This window comes from Capsicum annuum, chromosome 10, assembly GCF_002878395.1.
Source record: "Capsicum annuum cultivar UCD-10X-F1 chromosome 10, UCD10Xv1.1, whole genome shotgun sequence".
NCBI lineage: Eukaryota > Viridiplantae > Streptophyta > Magnoliopsida > Solanales > Solanaceae > Capsicum > Capsicum annuum.
In genome coordinates, this window is record NC_061120.1 from 96,485,598 (window position 1) to 96,506,311 (window position 20,714).

The following is a 20,714-nucleotide window of genomic DNA, read 5'->3' on the forward strand; positions in this document are numbered from 1 at the left end:
ACTTGCACAATCTTAATATCATGTTCATTGCATAATCATATTGGCAACACATACCAATAGCATAAAAGTTTATGTGGATTGCATGGTTATCATACATCTTGTTCATAAGTAGGATTTGCAAGAAAACATAGCATAATCTCATAATAATAGTTCATGAGTATTCCAATAACATTTACAAGGCACATTATCAACACAGAAGTCATTGAAACGTAAGGGAATATCATGAATCCTTCACATTTTCATAATTTAGCTATATTGCATGATTTCTAGTTTCTTAGGCGTTTTATCAAACACATACATTCACATCTTAAGAATAGGTGAAATTATGAAATTATACATCATGAACAACCAAATTTACATGTTTCCAACTCATATGATATCATGAAATTCAAAAAAACATATAAAGATTCCATCTTGGGAATCACCCAATATCAACAACATGATCATCAACACCCAACAATATAGAAATCATACTTTATAATGAAAAAGAGGGTTTTTGAGCTTTATGGATGAAAGGGGTCCATAAATTAACTCACGCATACCTTAGAAGGAAGATTCTTGATGATTGACGGAGAAATTTCCTTGAAATCAAATCTTCAAGTTTAGTTACGCCACCCTAGTTGTTTTTCTCTTTTAGTGCTCTTGGATGATGAGCATTGAGATGATAATTGGGTTGTAATATGTTTAGAATCTATATATTTCGTTGGTTTAAGTTTAGGGATGTGTAATGAGTGTTAAAAGACTTAATTACCCTTAAAATAACTCAAAACAGAGTATTTTTGGTACCTGGAACTGACTTAGGCAGTGCCCAAGTGATTGCCTAAGCTAGGTTAGGCGGCTCCTAACCAATCGCCTATGCTTGGGGTGGGCGGCGCCTAACCAATCGCCTATACTTATTGTCTCTCACGAAAATGGGCATAACTTTTCGCTCGGGTATTGGATTAAGGCGAAATAGATATCGTTGGAAATGTAATTCGATTCTCTACAATTTGTTGAGTCTAAATCAAACAAAATACCATATTAACATCGAGTTATACTCATTCAAATATTACCCTTGCAAAATCGAACATTAAAACTTGATGGATTCAAAAACTCTTAGCTTGATTACCTTAAGTGACTCATATGAACATGCTTAATGCATCATAAGCTATCATATCACTAGGATATTCATTGTAAGTCATGTACTCAAGTATGAATCACAGGATAGGAGATTTCATACATAGGAATACTTATTCACTTCCTAGCTTAGAAATATGTGGGGTATTACAAAATAGCCTCACCTGTTAGAGAAAATGAGAAGAGATGCAACATTAAGAATTCTAACAAGATGTGTTCAATATTAAGGGGGCACAAACTTCTATAAAGTTATTCAAATGGAAATTGGGATCCTCTTGAGATTACCTCCCAAAGAGGCCCTTCATTTGTAGCAATTATAGCGTGACACTCGTGACATAAAATACACCATTTACACCTGTAGTGGGTATAAGAATGTCACTAGCATTCTTTTTGTCGCCAAGACAATCCATAGCTTCAATATGTACATATTCGAAATTATTGATGATTCTCTCTTGGCTCATGGTGATTTGGAAGAAATAATGATTACCTACAAAGAAACAAAAACAACAAAAAAGTAAATCAAAACCACCACGTGTATCCCAAAAGCTACAACCAACATCGTACAAGTGAAAACTAAGTCCCACTCCCCGAAAATGGTGCAATATGATTAACGCTCACCTATACCATGTATATGATATAGGAATATTGTTGTCAATAAAGCTAAACTCACGTTGAGGTTGAATCCTCGAGGAGTGAGTCTAGTCCTCAAGACCTACAGGTGTTGGTAGTGACTAAGTGTATTCCGATAGTCTAAACAAAGTAAAATTCATGAAATAAAATGGGAGGATTGGTTTGGGAAGTTCTTCAATCAAAATCAATCAAACTACCAACTAGTGTGAATATTTTTGTTGATATTTCAATATAGGGTAAGTCTTGGGATTATGTCTTCTTAGGGGAAAATAATTAATGGATTATGATAATTAAATGAAAATTTTAGTCATTAACTATATGGGTAGGCTAGGTTGAGTGTTTCTTGAGGATAATCTTTCAATCCACTCTCAAGATTATCATCCATGGATGTTTTTGGATACCTCATGGATGTGGGAAGCATAACCACCTATTACCTCAATTGGGCATCACTATTTCTAGGAATATGCCCAATAATATATCTACTCCCTAATCCCCCCTTATCTTTAAGATAGTGAAAGAGAACTAAATACATTTATTTTTTTCATTATAGCCTTGTCACCTATTTCTCTTTTACAAGGATGATATAGGTTCCCTAAAGTTCACTCACATCCCTATTTCAAGGATGATGTAAGCTTTTGAGAATTTAGGGTTTTCACTCACAAACTTATTTTGGGAATTTGGGGTTTTCACCCACAAATCCAACTACATCAAATAAGCAATAGTTAAACCCACAATCAAAGACTAAGAATCTACACTAATAAATCATAATCCACAAATATTTGGACCCTAGTTTAACATAATCCCAAGAAAAATTACTTAGCTACTCATTAAGTTAGAAAAGAGAAATATACAAAATTAGTTATTCAATTCTTCCATTAAAACTTGCAATAAAGAGTAATCCAATATCCAACTTCAATTGCAACCACAAATAATTGGAAAACTAACCACAATAATTTCTCAAATTTTGTAGGATTTACAAAGTCTCTAATTGAAAATTCAAAGTTCAATAAACTCCAAAGTGATGGATTTTTACCCATTTTTGATTTGGGACCTACAATGAAAATTTTCATTTCTACCCCTAGGCCATAAACCTGTGTTGCCACGATTACATCAGCTTACTTGCTATTTCGATCACTGTATTGCTTTTAGATCATCGCGATTGTTTGATTTGACCTAGGTTGATGAACTACGATTGCATCCCCCAAACTATGATCATGGTATCTAAAACCAAATTCATAGTCAGGGTCTTCTAGCTACACTTTCTCTTCTCTCGTTTGATCCCTTGAAAGCTCAATTCCACATCATTCCTTTTCAAAATCTATATTCCTGCAAAATATAAAAATTACTACATTCAACTACCAAAAATGTCTCATTCAAATCTCCAAATCATAGTGGTGTACATGAATTTATATTTAATGAGTGGTAAATTCACCACTCATCAGTGAGCTATGGCCCTTTTTCCTTCTATTATCTATATACAAATTGTATTTGATAGTTTATGTACTTAATTTTCATTTGTAGTAGCACTGTACCAACATTACTAGGTCTTGGGATCATTGTTTATCATTTATCTATCTATTAGGCTATTATGGTTGTTTTATTGTTGTTTTAAGTCATTAAATGTGTACTTTCCCGCTTTTAGGCCATTTTCCACCATGTTAGCCCTTTGCTTAGATCTTCAGGCTATGATTTGGCTTACCTACTAGCGGAATAAAGTATGTGCCATCATGACTCCTAAATCGAGTCATGACAAAGTGAGGTAAAAAATAATAATGGCCCCAACTCATTCATCAATAGATCTTCCTAAATTGAGACAAAGAAGTTTTCAAAGTGAAGAGTTTCATGGTTTTTCTGAGATTTAAAATTCCCAACTTAACGCTGCACTAACTAGATGCGGTAATGATTTAGTTTTGAGAAAATAATTAGTGGTTGGAGAGATTGTTATCTCCTTCAGAATTATCTCATCGATAGAAAAAACCATGAATTGGAATTTGGATTCACTTGAAGATCATGAAGACAAAGTTGTAGGATCAACTTGCCTCTTTTAGAGTTCAAAACACTTCAATGTCTAATTTTGTATATAGGTAAATATTATTTCTTGTTATTTTGGGTCTGGGTCGATTTAGGCCGTTTGTTGGACTAGGATGATTTTAATTTCTAATAAAAATCCCTTGTGGTGTGTTTTGATAAAAATTTACTCTTTCCATTTAAAATAATACTACTACAAATATTCTTGTGTTCGCGTTTTTGCTATTATTTTTCCAGTAGGCAAAACTCTGAAATGCTAGAGGATCTTTTTTTCACTTCAACATGAATATAGTGATCAAGAATCATCAATATTCTCGGCTTATCCCACTATGCATAAGGTATGCAGTTAATGAAGTGAACCTTTCTCTCAGAATTTGTGTTGCATACATTTTTCTTTGAAGTTTGCTTCTTTGTACAGCTAAATGGAATCAATGATTTAGATTGTGCACATATAGAATGCCTATTTGGTTCTACTAGATTTTAGTTTTCATTCAATACTTGAGATAGTTGCATATAATGATAGATAATGGCAAAATTACTAAAATCTTGTGGTACAAATCTGATTTACAACTTTCAAATGATTGTACGTGGAATAATTCAACATATTAATAGTTGCTAAAGATGTATTCCTTCAAGAAGCCTTGTATGAAAGTTGCCATTTTCTTGTTACTACTTTTTATGTTATTCAAAAATAAAATAAGAAATTATCCTTAGTATTTAGAATAATAGAGCTTTAGATTTAGTTCTTCTAGTCTTACCTGTTCGAGCTTCATTTCACTCTTCTGATTTTTTAATCTTCTCTAGACTTTAGTATCTCTAATTATTTCAACTTCTGTGTGCTCTCTAGTCTAGAATATAGACTCAAATGATTATTTTTAGAAATTAACCATGCTTTGCCATTCATATACTTTAACAAAGACAGAAAGATCATAATGAAAATGCATAGTCTGGATAAGTGTTTTTGAGCAAAGGTTAAAATTCATAGTAAATGTGATAACTGGGGAAGTCTTTGAAATATTGAAATTCAATGATATTCCGATCAAAGGCCAACTATTTAGTCCCACATAGACTATTGAATAAGATAGAATACTAATCAGGAGATAATATATAAATAGCCCAAGAATTATAGAAAACATAATTATTTGGACATGGTCAATGGGTGATCAAGAAGTTCCATGGCCTAGGCCGGTAATCTCCATTAAACCTTGCATGGTGCCTACGTCGATCGAAGTGGTCAAGCTTTAAGTCATAATTTTTGGAAATAGGGCCCTACGTTTATGGACCCCCATACCCAATTCATAGTATTATTGTTCTCTAGCGGTATAGCTTATGGGCTAATGAATCGCTTGTGCACACTTTCTCAAGGGTTATTTTCTCTTCTAATTGCAATCACCCGTTATACTCTATGAATCTATTGAAAAAAAAATTTAGTATACAACAAATCTTAAAGTATCTTGCAATACTAACTCATTTGAATAGCTTGTACTAACATTGAAAAATATCAGTCTTTATATAACATCGCCGAACTTCGTTGGGCGCTACCTTACTAGATCAGGATCTGTTCTATAGACTCACACTGCATCCTTAAGTTCTTACGATATTGGAAACCACATCTTGTGGATGATCCCGTGGCCATGATACTAGAGTGTGATTAATAACCCACCATTGCCCACTAGGTGAAGGAGTGGTAGAGCATTTTTCTTAGCCTAGTTCATTGTGCTTGAGATGGCCTCATGACTATCTGATAAATTCGCATTTCTTTTTGTCTAGTAATGACAAAATCTGCCTCAGATCAGAATAAATGTTAATAAACATTTTTCTTGTACTGAAAATAAGCTCTAGGTATATTTGTTATCCAGAATCTGTCATGCAACAACTAGTAAAGACTATGAAGTCATTCAATATCCTAGAAGTTGTAATCTGATGATTCTGTTAATTGATGTTCACACAAAAGTTACCATTTTATGACAATTGTCTATGTTATTGTCATAATAAAATGACAGAAGGACTATCATAAGGACAAGGGCCTTCTCATTTGTTAATTTTTAGTAGGCTTCATTGAATCTTACTATTTTTAATTCAAACTACTACTAGTGGATCCTTGCTGAAGTAAAATTTCCTAATGGTTTGGTTTGAGAATAGTGAAGCCCTAAATCTAGTTTTTCTTTTCTCACCTGTTCGGCTTCACATTTTTATTAACGGTATGTTGAATTTTTTTATTTCCAATAGTTCAGATAGATTAGAAGTGTTTTTTCCATTTACTATTCTATTTCATTTCTTTTTATAATACATAAAGAAATATTTACAAAGAAGATCCATCCTATGGATATGCATATTAAGGAACTGTCACATAGTCACATTATTAAATGAAAAATACAGAAGAGGAATGCCCAGATACTTGTTAGGAAATTAAAATTTATCTCAAAATTTCTAGATAGTAGATATCATTGTAGTACTTAAGTATTTTTGTTAAAATGAGTGGCGGTTAGTGAGACATATATGTCAACAATTTAGTGTGACGTACTTTGATTATTTTGTGATTTGTAATCCTCTCTCTCAAGTATATGCTATACATACATACATAAATACATAGTGTAACACCCCGCATTTTTGCACTAGAATTCGAGTCGTCGTTCCTACGTGTGTAAGCTCTAATTCAAAAAATTTACTTGTTAATATAAGTTTCATTATCATGATCCTAGTTTGTGAAGTGATTTCGAGGTGAAAAATGTTCATAAGAATTACCTAAAACCAAGTTGAGTTAAGAGCCCTTGATTCGTCCAAAGTTTAGTATTTGATTCTACAAGGGTCATCTTTGAATGAATATAACTTTTTTGTATATAAAAAATTTGGCATAATAAGACCCACCAAGTTGTAGATAATTGAATTAGCTTTCCAACGATACCAATTTCGCCTTAATATGATACCCGAGTGAAAAGTTATGTCATTTTTTGTGTGAGGCAGTAAGCTCTAGCGACAGGCTCGCGACGCGAGTTTCATTCCCATTTTTGGGAGGTGCGATGCAAGGCCTATTCCCATTTCTGTGGGTCATTCCATAAAGGCCATTTACATGGGAAAAAATAAGTCAAGGGTTAGTTTAGTCCTTTTTCCTCATCCCCAACCATCCAAACACAAATTATAACTCAAAAAGGTCCATTATTTGTCCATCTTCTTCAAATCAACTCACGTAAAAACCCTCCTTTTTCCCAAGAACAATAATTCAAGATCTTCCCCTTAAGAACACAATGAATCAAGCTTCAATTTCTTGGTCATTAGGGTATGTGGGGCTATGAACATGGATACTTCTTTCATCCTTGTGCCCAAAACTAGTTTTAAGTTAAGATTTCATGAATTTCATATTAGGGTTCATATCCAAATTATCTTGTTTTGAGTTTATGAATTAAAGATGTATATCCTAAATTGCAATTTATTCTTATGAATTGATATTGTTGAATGATTTCAAGAATAGCATTGAGCATGAAATATTGTTGAGAATTGTAATGAATTTAAGCATGAATTTTAAACCCACGGTTTAAGTGTTGAGATTTTAAGAAGATCATGCTCTTAAATTTTATTTGATAAGTCCAATTCAAGAATGAGTTAGAGATTTCAAGAAGACTATGGTCTTAAGTTTCTTTGATAATTGTTTACCAAAATTTAAAGAAAATAATTGGTCTTTTGACCCTAAGATAAGATTAGGAATCCACATTGGTCATAAGGTTTGAGATTTAAAGAAGAGAAGTATAACTAGGAGTAGTATTTAGCACTGAGTTGGGTATGATTTCAAAGGTCTTATGCCCTATAATTACGCGCCACCGTAGGCTTAAGATTGTCAATAGTTGGCTAAGACAGTGATCACTTAAGATAAGAAGTTCTATTGTGATGGAAAGGGTAGAACAACTCAATCAAATAAGGGTAAGACGTTTAATTCCAAAACAGCTCACATGGTTTGTGTCGGTTAGAAGAAACTACCAAAAGAAAGAGTAAAGATAAAACTTTTAGAAACTAAGTTTGTAACTCACAAAATTTATTTAGTATGCTTTTTTTATTCATGTTTCTATGATTTTCGGCTTTCAGTTTTAATCAAGCTCAATGTGAGTCAATTACACTTAGCATGCATTAGTTGAAAGTATATGAATATAGTAAGTTATTGTTTTATTTATAAATTCACCCCTACATACTCAGTACATTTCAGAAGTATTGATCCACATATATGTCTATGTGCTACATTATCTCATAATGTAGGTACCAGTTGTAGCACACACATCATAATCAGATAGCTTGCAATTTCCAGTCAGCCGATGATGTTTTTTTTGTATTTAAGGACTCGCGTAAACTTTAGTTTGAGTAGCATATTTTTTTCTTTTATTCAGTCGTGTTGATTAGGGATAACTGGGGGTCATGTCCTAGCTTACCAAAGTCACTATTAGTAGAGGCTTCATAGACAGTCAGTAGAGTTAATGTATTTGATTTCATTTTTATTTTGTAAAATTAGAGATATAATTATTTAAATTTATTCTTGTATTGATCAGATTCAGAAAAGATTTCTCTTCAGCTTATTTCATTTGTATTTATGTATTTTGTTCAGCTACAAATGAGTTATGCCAGTAGAAGGGTTAGCTTGGGATCACTTATGGTCCTAAGCACCGTGTGACGACTAAGGGGTAATCTCAGGTCGTTACAAACTTGGTATCAGAGCATAGAGTTCATGTTTCCTAGGGGGTCTGTGAAGCTGTGTCGATTAGAGTCTTGCAGAATTATACAGAGACATCTATACTTTTCTTTAAGAGGCTACAGGACATTTAAGAAATATTTCCCTTCTTCTTGCTCTAGATCGAGCTGTGAAGTTGTTCTTTCAGAAACTTCTGCCGATTCATGCATTACTCTATTTTTTCCATTTAAGTATTATTATTGAGATAACATGATTAGTAAAGTTCTAATTCCTCCCGATTTGACACTCATATATTTACTATCAGTAACTTTGGAAATCACACCAAGGGCTTGAGAGGAGTTCCCCTGTGTTTTATAAGTTGCTCAAGTTGGAATTTATTTTCTCAACCCTATGAGTCCTTTAGTTAAGACAGAATACAATATGTTTTCAGATTCCTTCTTTTTCCTTCAATATAGATAGTGCTCATTAAAGGTGATAGTATGAACCTAGATTATTGATTTGAGTTTGCATTCGAGTGATATTGCAATCTGGATTGTTATGATTCATAAGTAGTAGAACCTTCTTATAGTCAAACTATTGGTATAGAAGTGCAGTGACAAGAAAGTGGGAATGACAATTGATAGAAAGTATAGAGATAAACTTATGCATGATTTCGAATTTGTGTTAAGGTGATAAGTCTTTTTGTGTTAGTTTAGTAGAAGGTAGAGAAAGAGTTATTAGTTAAGGTGAATTGTTGTTTTATTGAAGTAGGGAAGGAGTTATTGGTGGTATTTATTGTGTTAAAAATGTATAGAATATTAATGAAGTTTTTAGTGGTTGAGTATTGTTGATTTAGGCTTTTCTTTATATTGCAAAAAGAATTTTAGTTGAAACTTATAGAGTAATCAAAGTAATTTAGGTGTATAGATAGGTAAATAGTTAGAATGTCTAAAAGAAGGATGTAGTAGCGTATTCTAATAAAGCATACCATAGGATTATGATCAATTATATATGTTTTGGGGTTCTAGAGGACTGGTGGTTCTTGGTGTCTTGTTTTATAGATTCCAAGTGAGAATAGTATGTAAGGTTGGGTTCGTAATCATTCTTAGCACTAGACATTAAGTTTGAATACTAGAGGGCCATAAAGGTGGAAATAGTGATTGCTTGGTTAGTGATTTTAGGTATATAGAGGTGATCTAGTAGGCTTAAAAGTGCATGTAAGAATTTAAGTTTATGAATTTGAGATTAAGCATGATGTAGAGGTGTGCCAAAGGTGATATGGGGTTGCATTATTTTCTAAGGTTATTAAGTGTCATGTGTAGTTGTTGTACCGTTGAATTTCTAAATGGAAGAAGGCTAGTTATATAGTATATGGTGTTCTTAATAGCTAAGTTGATGAGTTTTTGATAGCTGGTGTTGAGTCTTTTAAGTATGATTTTGATTTTTATGATTTGGGGAAAATATAAGTATAGAAGTATGATCTTAGTAGGCTATGATTATGTGTTTAGTCAAGTAGATATATTTGCAAATAGGAGTGTAAGTCTTTGATGATTATTACTGAATCTAGAAACTTAAGGATTGTATATGAAGGGGTTGTTCACGAATGAAATCAGTAAGTTTGAAATATAATTTATTCATATGAGTTTAGCATTTATGTGTAAACCATTAAATCAAAGAAATTTGGCTCAGTCTTGAGGATATGGAGTAGACCCATAAGCTTAGAATATTAGCTTTGACCTAAGAGAGAGATGGTAGAGTGTTGAACCAAATCATGTTTTAAGAATTAGATTGTGATACATGTCAATAAGAGTTGTAATGAAATAGTGATCCCTTCTTACTCTAGAGTATTCATGGGATTTAAGTCATTATCACACCAAATCCATATCTTGCTTTAGAGATCCATGCCAACAGCCAATGCTTATACACTTCATGTATACTCAAGTACATTCTCAACTTCTAGAAAGCAAGTAATAGCTTTACTCTATAATTTGAGTTATCCCTCATGAATCTATGAACTCCAGTCTTATGTTGAATAGCTTAAGCTAAGTATGAACTCATGCTTCAAAGTATGATCAGTTCTCAGAAACTCATGATCCTTATTAAATTTAGTTATTCATGTATTCCCCTAGTATAGATCTCCTTGTTGAATACATAATGTTAATACTTTATTCTTTAGGCCTCAATAAAGTGTCCAGTTATTCTTAGTATCCCTTCATGCTTCAGGTCCTCATGTTCTAACCTTTTAGTGACCTTTATGTCTATAAAGTTATGATGAACAGTTTTTTACATGGGAAAAAGTAAATGTTTCTTGATGACAAAAGATCGTTGTATGCCTATTTTAGTTAAGGCTATAAGTGTGAAGTAAGATTGAGGCCAAGACTTTGATACATATTATGGTTAGTTTAAATTATTTATGTATATTCTTGGGGTAATGTGTGGGAGTTTGTATTGATAGTGGTTTAGAGAATATATGAAATATGCGTTTATGAGTGTTTTGCCTTGAAGTTCATATGTGGTTATAAAGATAGGATTGAATGTCAGGATCGGATGTAGGTTGATGAATGCAATATGCGCTAGTGAAGTGAATCCATAGTAAGAGTTCTGAGCTAGTCACTGAAGTTGTAAGGCATGTTATGATTAGGGTGTGAGGTCTAAAAGAGACATAGAAGGTTGAAACATATGGTGTAGACTATTATTATGGTGTGGCATGTTGTAACTTGTGATTTAGTGTTAGGCTTTATTATAGTGAGTGAATTTAGTACAGTTTAGACTTTAGTAGATAAATTTATCAATGCACATGTGAGAATTATAAGTTAAATCAAATGAGTATAGTATTTAAGGGGAACCGTATAGTTGAGGGAGTATTTGAGAAGTATTTCTAAGCTTGAAAGTAAGAAGTTACATTGCCTAAGGCTTAATGATTTTATCCTAGCTTATGTTTTATAGTCCTTTATTCCATGTCATTAAGTAGTAGCTATGTTTCGATTCGTTACCCAGTTATTATATTCAGATCATGTCCATGATTCCTTTTTCCCTAAACATTATTAGAACTTCTTGCAAAGAGTGTTGAAGAAATGCTCTAATTTAGTGTGAGCCCTTAGTATGATTTAGTCATGATTCATTTCATAAGTGTTTAGTGAATGATCTTAATTTTCCATGTATTCCAGCTCAGACAGTGTAGTAACCATTGTACAATCCTAGTCTCATTGTCTCATGTTTTGTGCTTACCTAATATACTTGACGATGTCATGAAGTTCTCTTCTTTTGATTTCTATGCATGTTTGGTTGTAGAACAATTACTAATCAGAAGTTTCATACGTTATTCCATCCTTAGTAACTCTTGGAGTATTATTGCATAAGTTATCACAATGAAATTCTATAGGTAAGATCAAATTATGAGACTTTCAAGTGAATACTAAACTCTAAGCATGAATCAGCTCAATATTGTAAGCAAAGGCCAGTCAGCTTAGAAATCAATTTAATGATAAGAGTTTTAATGTTTCGTCTTAGTTATATCCTTTCTTAGACAACAAATCATGTCCACGTTATTCCATATCTCAAAGGCTTCAACAAGTTCCTAGCCATCATTCGAGGATGAATGATTCCAAGTGGGAGATAATGTAACACCCTCTATTTTCGTGCTAGAATTCTAGTCATCATTCCTGCATGTGTAAGCTATAATCAAAAAGATTTCCATGTTGATATAAGTTTCATTATCATGATCCTAGTGTGTGAAGTGATTTTGAGGTGAAAATATTCATAAGAATCACGTAGAACCAAGTTGAGTTAAGAGCCCTTGATTTGTCCAAAGTTTAGTATTTGCTTCTATAAAGGTCATTATTGAACCAGTATAACTTTTTGTATATAAAGAATTTAGCAGATTAAGACCCACCAAGTTGTATATAATTGAATTAGCTTTCCAATGATACCAATTTTTCCATAATACGATACCCGACTGAAAAGTTATGTCATTTTTTGTATGAGGCAGTAAGCTCTCGTGAGAGGCTTGCGATGCGGGTTTAATTCCTATTTCAGGGAGGCACGACGCGAGGCCCATTCCCATTTTTGTAGATAATTCCATGAAGGTCATTTACATGGGAACAAGAAGCCAAAGGGTAGTTTAGTCCTTTCCCCCCATCCCCAGCCATCCAAACACAAATTATAACTCAAAATGGGGAATTATTTGCCCATCTTCTTCAAATCAACTCACGTAGAAACCCTCCCTTTTCCCAAGTAAAAAAATTCAAGATCTTCCTCTCAAGAACACGAGGAATCTAGCCTCAATTTATTCGTCACTAAGGTATGTGGGGTTATGAACAAGGATATTCCTTTTGTCCTTGTGCCCAAAACTTATTTTTAGTTAAGATTTCATAAATTTCATACTAGGGTTCATACCTAAATTATCTTGCTTTGAATTTATGAATTTGTAAGTGATTTAAGTATTTTAAGTGCATGTTCATCTTACCTACTTATGGTTTGAATTGAAGATTTATATCATGAATTGTACTTTCATTCTTATGAATTGATATTGTTGGAAGATTTCAAGAAAGACATTGAGCATAAAGTTTTGTTGAGAATTGTCATGACTTTAAGCATGAATTTTAAACCCAAAGTTCAAGTGTTGAGATTTTAAAAAGATCATCATGTTTTTAACTTTTATTTGATAAGTCCATATCAAGATTGAGTTTAAGATTTTAAGAAGACTATGGTCTTAAGTTACTTTGATAATTGTTTACCAAGATTTATAGAAAAGAATTGATCTTTTAACCCTAAGATAAGATACGGAATCCATATTTTTCATACAGTTTGAGATTTAAAGAAGAGAAGCATAATTGAATTTTATTACAAACCCTTGTGCTATTTTAAGGTGAATTACCTAAAGTCTGAGAATAAGAATGGGAGTAGTATTTAGCACTGAGTTGGGTATGATTCCAAAGGTATCATGTCCCAGAACTATGTGCCACCGTAGTTTTAAGATTGCCCATAGTAGGATAAGACAGTGGTCACTTAAGATAAGAAGTTCTATTCCAACGGCAAGGGTAGAGCAGATCTCCCCAGTGTGGGTAAGACATTGGACTCCATAACAGCTTGCATGGTTTATGTCAGTTAGAAGAAACTCCCAAAATAAAGAGTAAGGATAAAGCTTTTAGAAACTAAGTGTGTGGCTCACAAAGTTTATTCAGTATGCTTTATTATTCATATTTCTAAGATTTTTAGCTTTCAGTTTTAATCAAGCTCAAGGTAATTCACTTACACTTAGCATGCATCATTTGAAAGTATATGAATATATTAAATTATTGTTTTACTTATGCATTCACCCCCACATACTCAGTATTTTCCAAAAGTACTGATCTACATATATGTCTATGTGCTACATTGTCTCATATTGTAGGTACCATTTGTAGCACACACATCATAATCAGACAATTTGCAGTTTTTAGTCAGCCAATGATAAGTTCTTTTGATTCAAGACCCGAGTAAACTTTAGTTTGAGTAGAATATTATTTTCTTGTATTTATCCATATTGATTAGGGATAGTTGGGGTCATGACCCAGCTACCTATAGTCTATATTAGTATAAGCTTCATAGACAGTCAGTAGATTTAACGTATTTGATTCCAGTTTTGTTTTGTAAGATTAGAGTTGTAATTATTTTAAATTAGTTTTGTATTGATCAAATTCAGAAAAGATTTATCTTCATCGTATTTTGTTCGTATTTATGTATTTTATTAAGTTTCTAATCAGTTATGCCAGTAGAAGGGTTAGCTTGGTTTCACTTATTGTCCTAAGCACCTTGTGACGACTAGCGGGTAGTCTCTGGTCGTTACGTATAGAAAAAGTCTTCTGTAATAATCTATCAAGAAATAGAACTCAAAAACATGCTTTTTTATCCCTCTTCATCTAATAACTTCTTTCAATAATTTACAACGGAAAATCTATATTGTTACATATTGTTGCATTAAGATTCCTTATTGCCTTTATTCTAACATGGTATTGGAGCTTCGAAAAAAATGAAGGACTTAAATAGAGTTTTAGCTTTGGAAGATGCAGGACTTGAATTGTGTAAAAGAATACTCTTCCAGGATGATGGACATTGTGACCTAATTAATAATACTTGATGAAAACTATCTAGATCAAAAATTTGTTGAAAAGATTTTAGTCAGCCTTTTGGAAAAGTTTCAATCGAAAATCTCAACTAGTAAAGAGTGTTGGGACTTGACTACTCTTATAATATCTTATGTGATCTCTAAATTACAAGTCCATGAGCAATGACAAACTATGAGAAGTGAAGGGATAGTAGATTATGGATTTCAAGAACAAAAGAAATCTAGAAAATTCTCGTTAAACTACTTTAGAGAGGTGATTGTAGTGGAAACCAAGGGGATTTCTTGAGAAAAGGAAAATTTCCACCTTGTGGTATTTGTAAAAAGATAAATAACTTGGAGAAGAATTATTGGAAGAAGTAAAATAGGTTTCCTATTCAATGTAGATATTAAAGAAATATGAAGGCATTAAGAAGTATTGCAAGAAAGAGCAAACTCAAAATGATCAGTCTATTTCGCGGAAGATCACCTAGTTGAAAAATAGAGGAAAAGGTATTCATGGACTCACACATATCACATGTTGATCGATATAATTGGTATGTTAATAGAGCGTGCACAAGGCACATTGTTATTGATGAAAACCTATTTATTAGATTGGATAAATCTGATAGAACTAAAGTGAATAATTAAAATGGTGAATTGGTTTAAGCTTTAGAGGGTTAGTAAAGTTTCCTATTGTCGAAGGTATGAAAATTATTAATGACGTCATTTATGTGATAAAATTTGACACAAAACTTGTTGAGTGTTGGCCAGCTACTTCATAAAAATTATTATCTTAATTTTAAGGATAAAAAATGTGTCATTTATAATCCTAAAGGATATGAAGTAGCTAAAATGTGCATGATCGAATGTTTTTTCCAATTTTATGCTATTCTGCTAAAAATGGTTCTTTCAGTATTGAATTGAGTGATACTTGACTTTGACACAAAAGGTCCAGTCATTGCAACATTAGTTCATTGATGTATATGCAGTCAAAGAGTGTCATGATGTTTGTGAGTCATGTCAATATGGTAAATTACATAGTTGATCCTTTTTAAAAGATTGTCTTTGGAGGGTGAAGGAAAAGCTAGTGTTAGTTGATACAAATATATGTGGACCAATAAGGATGGATTCTTTGAGTGGAAATAAATACTTTATTCCCTTTGAGAATGATCTAACTCAAATGACATAGGTCTTCTTTTTTAGTTACAAATATCATGTGTTCTCTATTTTTTAGGAATTCAAAGCAATGGTACAAAGGGAGAGTGGCTGCCAACTGAAGATAATAAAGCTAAATATACATCACATTAATTAAACAAGTATTTTATAGATTTGGATATTAAACAACGATTTACTATTAGCTACACTCAAGAACAAAATGGGATTTCTAGGAGGAAGAATATAGTAATGATGGAGATGGTGAGATGCATGCTAGTAGAAAAGAAGATCCCTAACTAATTTTTGGTTGAGTAGTTTAATAAAAATGTAATAAATCTACTTAACTAATTACTAACTAGAACAGTCCAAGATACGATGCCATTTGAAGCGTGGAAGGGTATAAAATCATCTATGAGACACTCTAAAATTTTTTGTTTTATGTGCTATACATATGTTCAAGATGCTAAATGAGGAAAATTAGATAGCAAGATAGAACTTTATATTTATGGGTTATAGAATAGTTTCCAAAAGATAGAAAGTGTTTAGTGTTAATACCAAGAAGATGTTTATTAGAGAAGATCTTTTAATGGAAAAATTTAGCCATTATGGCCACAATCGAGATATTATTTTAAAGAACCAAGATGGGAGTACTTTTGTTGCAATTCCAAGTCTAAAAATGAGTGTTAGTTCCTATAGTCTTATTGATGAAAAGAATAATTCTAATTTGGAATTGACACCTGATTCTCATATTTTGAAGACCAAATAGCTAGCTTAAGTTTATGAGTAATGGATTTTTATTTTTTTTGAACCATCCTCCTTTAAAAAAGCAGCAGGTCATTAAGATTGGATTTCATCTATGGAGGAAGACCTTTCCTTTAATAAAAATAATACTTGAAAGTTAGTAGATAGGCCATAATAGAAGAACTTCACGGGTGTCAAATGAGTCTATAAAAATTGAATATTTATGGCTCCATTTTTAAGAATAAAACCAGAATTGTAGTTAAAATCTATTCCTTGCAACATGGAGTGGACTTTGGAGATTAATTTTATTCTACTATAACGTATGAGATATATCTATAATCACACGTACAGCATGATAAGAATGGAAATCTACAATTTACACGTCAAAAATACATTTCTAAATAGATTGCTTCAAGAATACATTTTTGTTAAACAACATGAAAGTTTTATAATCGCAGGTGCAGAAGACAAGTTTTACAAGCATAAAAAAGCATTCAATGGTCTTACCCAAGCTTTCTAATCTTGGTATAGTAGGCAGGATACTTGTCTAATGTCTTAAGGGTTCCAGAAAAGCCTAAATGGTCCTACTTTATACTTCATAAGGCAAGTTGATGTGTAGTTGATTGTGATATTAGTTTATATTGAACATTTGACTATCACAGGTGAAAATAATTTTGCGGTTTAAGAATTTAAACTAAAATATTAAAAGATTTTGAGATGTTTGATATAGGAGAGATGATGTTTTTCCTAGAAATGGAGATCTTAATCTTGTGATAGGATTTTCTTGACGCACAAGAGGTATGCCTCGAATCTTCTAAGGACGGTCAATCTTGTCAAGTGCAAACCTGTTGCTATTCAAATTGTCATGAATGAAAGTTGATGAACAATATGAAGAAGAGAAGGCAGATCCACAACTCTATAAGAGCTTTATTGAAAGCTTGTTGGGTCTAACAACTAGGTAAGTTGTAATATTTGCTTCTAGTTTAGTGTCCCATTTTGAAAAGTCCTCGCACTAAGATTATTAGAGCTACTAAGAGGGTGTTAAGATACATTAGAGGGAAAATTGATTATGGAATTAGATATAGAAGTGAGGAGAATAGATATCTTATTGTCTATTCAGATACTGAATAGGGTGGATGTTTAGATGATTAAAAAAGTATATTTGGTGATTAGGGTCGATGTTTGGATTATTACAAAAGCACGTTTGGTTACTTGTTTTTTTTGGTATAACCATTTTTATTAGAGCACAAAGAAGCAAGATATTATAGCTCAATCTTCAGTAGAAGCTAAGTATGTGGCTGTTGTATCTGCCATAAATTAAGGAATTTGATTGAGAATCATCTTATTTTAATTTGATCATCTATCAAAGTAAACAACAAAGATCTATGTGGACAATAAATCAACTATTGGAATGGCTGAAAATTTTGTGAAGCGTGGAAGAACAAAGCATATCAATATCAGATTTCATTCCATAAGTGATGGTAGGAAGAATGGCAAAGTGAAACTGGTGCATTGCAGTAATGAAAAACAACAAGATGATATCCTAACCAAGGACCTTCCCACCAATACTTTTGAGTATCAATGCATGTTCAAGGACTTCCAATGAAAAATCATATGAAGTATTGTTAGGAAATTAGTATTTTTCTTGAAACTCCAAGATTATAGATATCTTTATAGTTTAAAATTATTTTGGTTTAATTAACCGGTGATTAGTGATGCACATATTTAAATAATTTAGTGCGAAATATTTTGTTTATTTTGTTGATTGTAATCCTTAAATATACTATATATGTATGTATGTAGATAGATAGATAGATAGATAGATAGATAGGTAGGTAGATAGATAGATAGATAGATAGATAGATAGATAGATGAAGTTATTTGTAATGATCTATCGAGAATGTGAAAGATAAGTCAAAAACTTTTTTCTTTATCCCTCTTTATCTAAGAACTTTCTGTAGTAATTTATAGCAGCAAATCTCTACTATTGGGTATTGTAGCTGTAATATTCCTTCATACCTTTCTTTCTAGCAATAATATAAAATAGGTGCAAGGACAAGAGAGAGACATACTTCCTTAGACAGTGTCAATGGTAGGTAAAAAGGTCCATGCCCTAGGTTGGTGCCTCCATTGCATATATTTTAGGGCTACCAGCCTATGGCTAACTCTAGTAAATGACTCTACATCATAATTTATAATAGAAGGGGATTGAGTTCGTGTAGACTCTACCTAATTCAAAGTATAATTTTATATTTAACTAGTATAAATTACATCATAGTGAATTACAGAGATCACATTCTCATGATATTAAATATTTTCCAATTGAAATCATCAGTACTTTAAGAAGAAACTATATAATATAAATCTTATAATCATTCCAATTTATAAAGTGTTATCCACTTACAAAAGAAAGGAATCATAATTAAATACTACCTTTTTTACATCAATTTCAGTTTTGATAAATTCGATAGGAAGAATAGTCTTTATATTACAAATCAACAACATGAATGGGCATGACCTTACTGGAACTTGATTTGTTCTATAGGCTTTTACCACTATATCCTTGTGTTCTAAGGAGATAGTAAACCAAGTCTAGTATATAAAACATGGAAACAAGATTAGAGTGTGATTAACCACCTTCTTTCCTTTTAGGGGTCATGGTGTTGTAAATGAACATTCTCAGCCTAGTCCGTTGGGCTTAAGGTGGTGTCATAGTCGTATGACAGACTCCTTATTCTTTATCCGGTTAGAATACTACGGTCAAGAATATTTAATTCTCTCGCCTTATCATGTAATGCTTAAGGTACGAAGAAAATCAACATAATTCTTTTCTTTTAATTGGTGTGGAGAGAAGTTTTTCTTTGAAGTTTCATTCTTTGCTACCGAATGAAAATTGTTACTTTAGATGATGCATATGTAGAACCCCTTCTTTTTTTTAGAAGTTACATTACAATATTTTTTTACATAGTGGAGTTAGTTGCAGAAGTTGATATATTGTGGCCAAATTACTATAAGATTGTGAAAAAAAATCGATATACGACAAGTTGGAAATGGTTGTGTATTCCTTCAGGGAGTCCTATTTTGAAGTTAAAAGGTATTAAATTTTTGTGAATATTTTATGTTATTTATGAGCCGGTAAACTATGACCCATTTGCCTTTAAAACATTGACAAAACATGTGCTTAATGCTAAATTTAATGTGTTTTGATGTTGTTTTGATTTGTTTTTAGTTCTCAAGCCAAAATGTGATTGGAATTGCCAATAAATGCAAAAAAATGAGCAAAAGAATTAAGAGTGGAGATAAAAATTCACAAAGGTATTATGAGGGACAATCGACGCATCAATGATATATCCTACGCAATGCCATTCTAACTCATCTATCACAAATTCTGACAGTTTGAGGCCGAGATCACTAGAGACAAAACGATGATGCTTAGAGAGATTCAACGTGTCATAGATCAGTAAGACATGCTCCACTTTGTTAAAAGAGATAGAATCAAACCTAAAGAGATTCATATGTTGACAAATTGGAAAGATAGTGCAGATTTAGTGCATCACTGACACCTTCAGCGAAGGGATGTGTCTTAGTCTAACTACACATAGTGTTATTTCTGGAACTTTGAGGCTCGACTTTACTGAAGCTATTTAATCTTTTTTGTCCATTCAAAACCCTATCTATCTATAAAATTTTGAAGAATAAGCTTTTATTCAAACCTTAATTTTTGGATTAACTACATTGAGCTCAAAATTTGACCTTGGAATTTTGTTTTTTCTTGGAAAAAATTGGATTCTTTGGTGAATATTAGTGATGAATTTTATATAATTTATTTTCCTTACATTATGAGTAGCTAAAATTTCAAAGAATGAGGTTATGCATTATTGAGTTTTGATTGTTGCATGGGTAGTGATTATTTACCTTCGTATTATCTTATCTCTATCACTTAATCTCTATATTTTAACTTACAGATTAAGGTTGCAAAATTTGTCTAAATATGGAACTTTTGTATTGCTTAAAAGAGAATGAACCAGTGCTAATAATTAGTTTATAAAACTTGAGAAAAACTCATATAAGTAGTTATGGTAGGAATAGATCACCAATTTTGAGGCTATTGATTTCTTGGTAGTGTATAAACATGGGGTTTTAAAAGAAACCCACGTGAAATTGGTGGTGGATTGAAAAATCATGACCAATCATAAAAACTAAAATAATCATAACTAATGAACAAATTATAGGATTTACTCTCACGTACCTATGTATATAGTAATTTTCAAGAAAGGATAACCATAAGTGTATCTAATTCATTGGTAC

General features: G+C 32.2%; 3 non-coding genes across 3 annotated transcripts; all 3 read left to right on the forward strand.

Annotated features, from left to right (window-relative positions):
* The first annotated feature begins 4,908 nt into the window (after nt 1–4,908).
* Nucleotides 4,909–5,064, forward strand: LOC124888393. Its single transcript, XR_007046515.1, has one exon. It is a non-coding gene; the product is annotated as a U1 spliceosomal RNA (small nuclear RNA).
* A 13,410-nt stretch (nt 5,065–18,474) lies between these two features.
* On the forward strand, nt 18,475–18,635 carry LOC124888401. Its single transcript, XR_007046521.1, has one exon. It is a non-coding gene; the product is annotated as a U1 spliceosomal RNA (small nuclear RNA).
* A 284-nt stretch (nt 18,636–18,919) lies between these two features.
* Nucleotides 18,920–19,135, forward strand: LOC124888385. The gene has a single exon (XR_007046510.1). It is a non-coding gene; the product is annotated as a small nucleolar RNA U3 (small nucleolar RNA).
* The last annotated feature ends 1,579 nt before the right edge of the window (nt 19,136–20,714 follow it).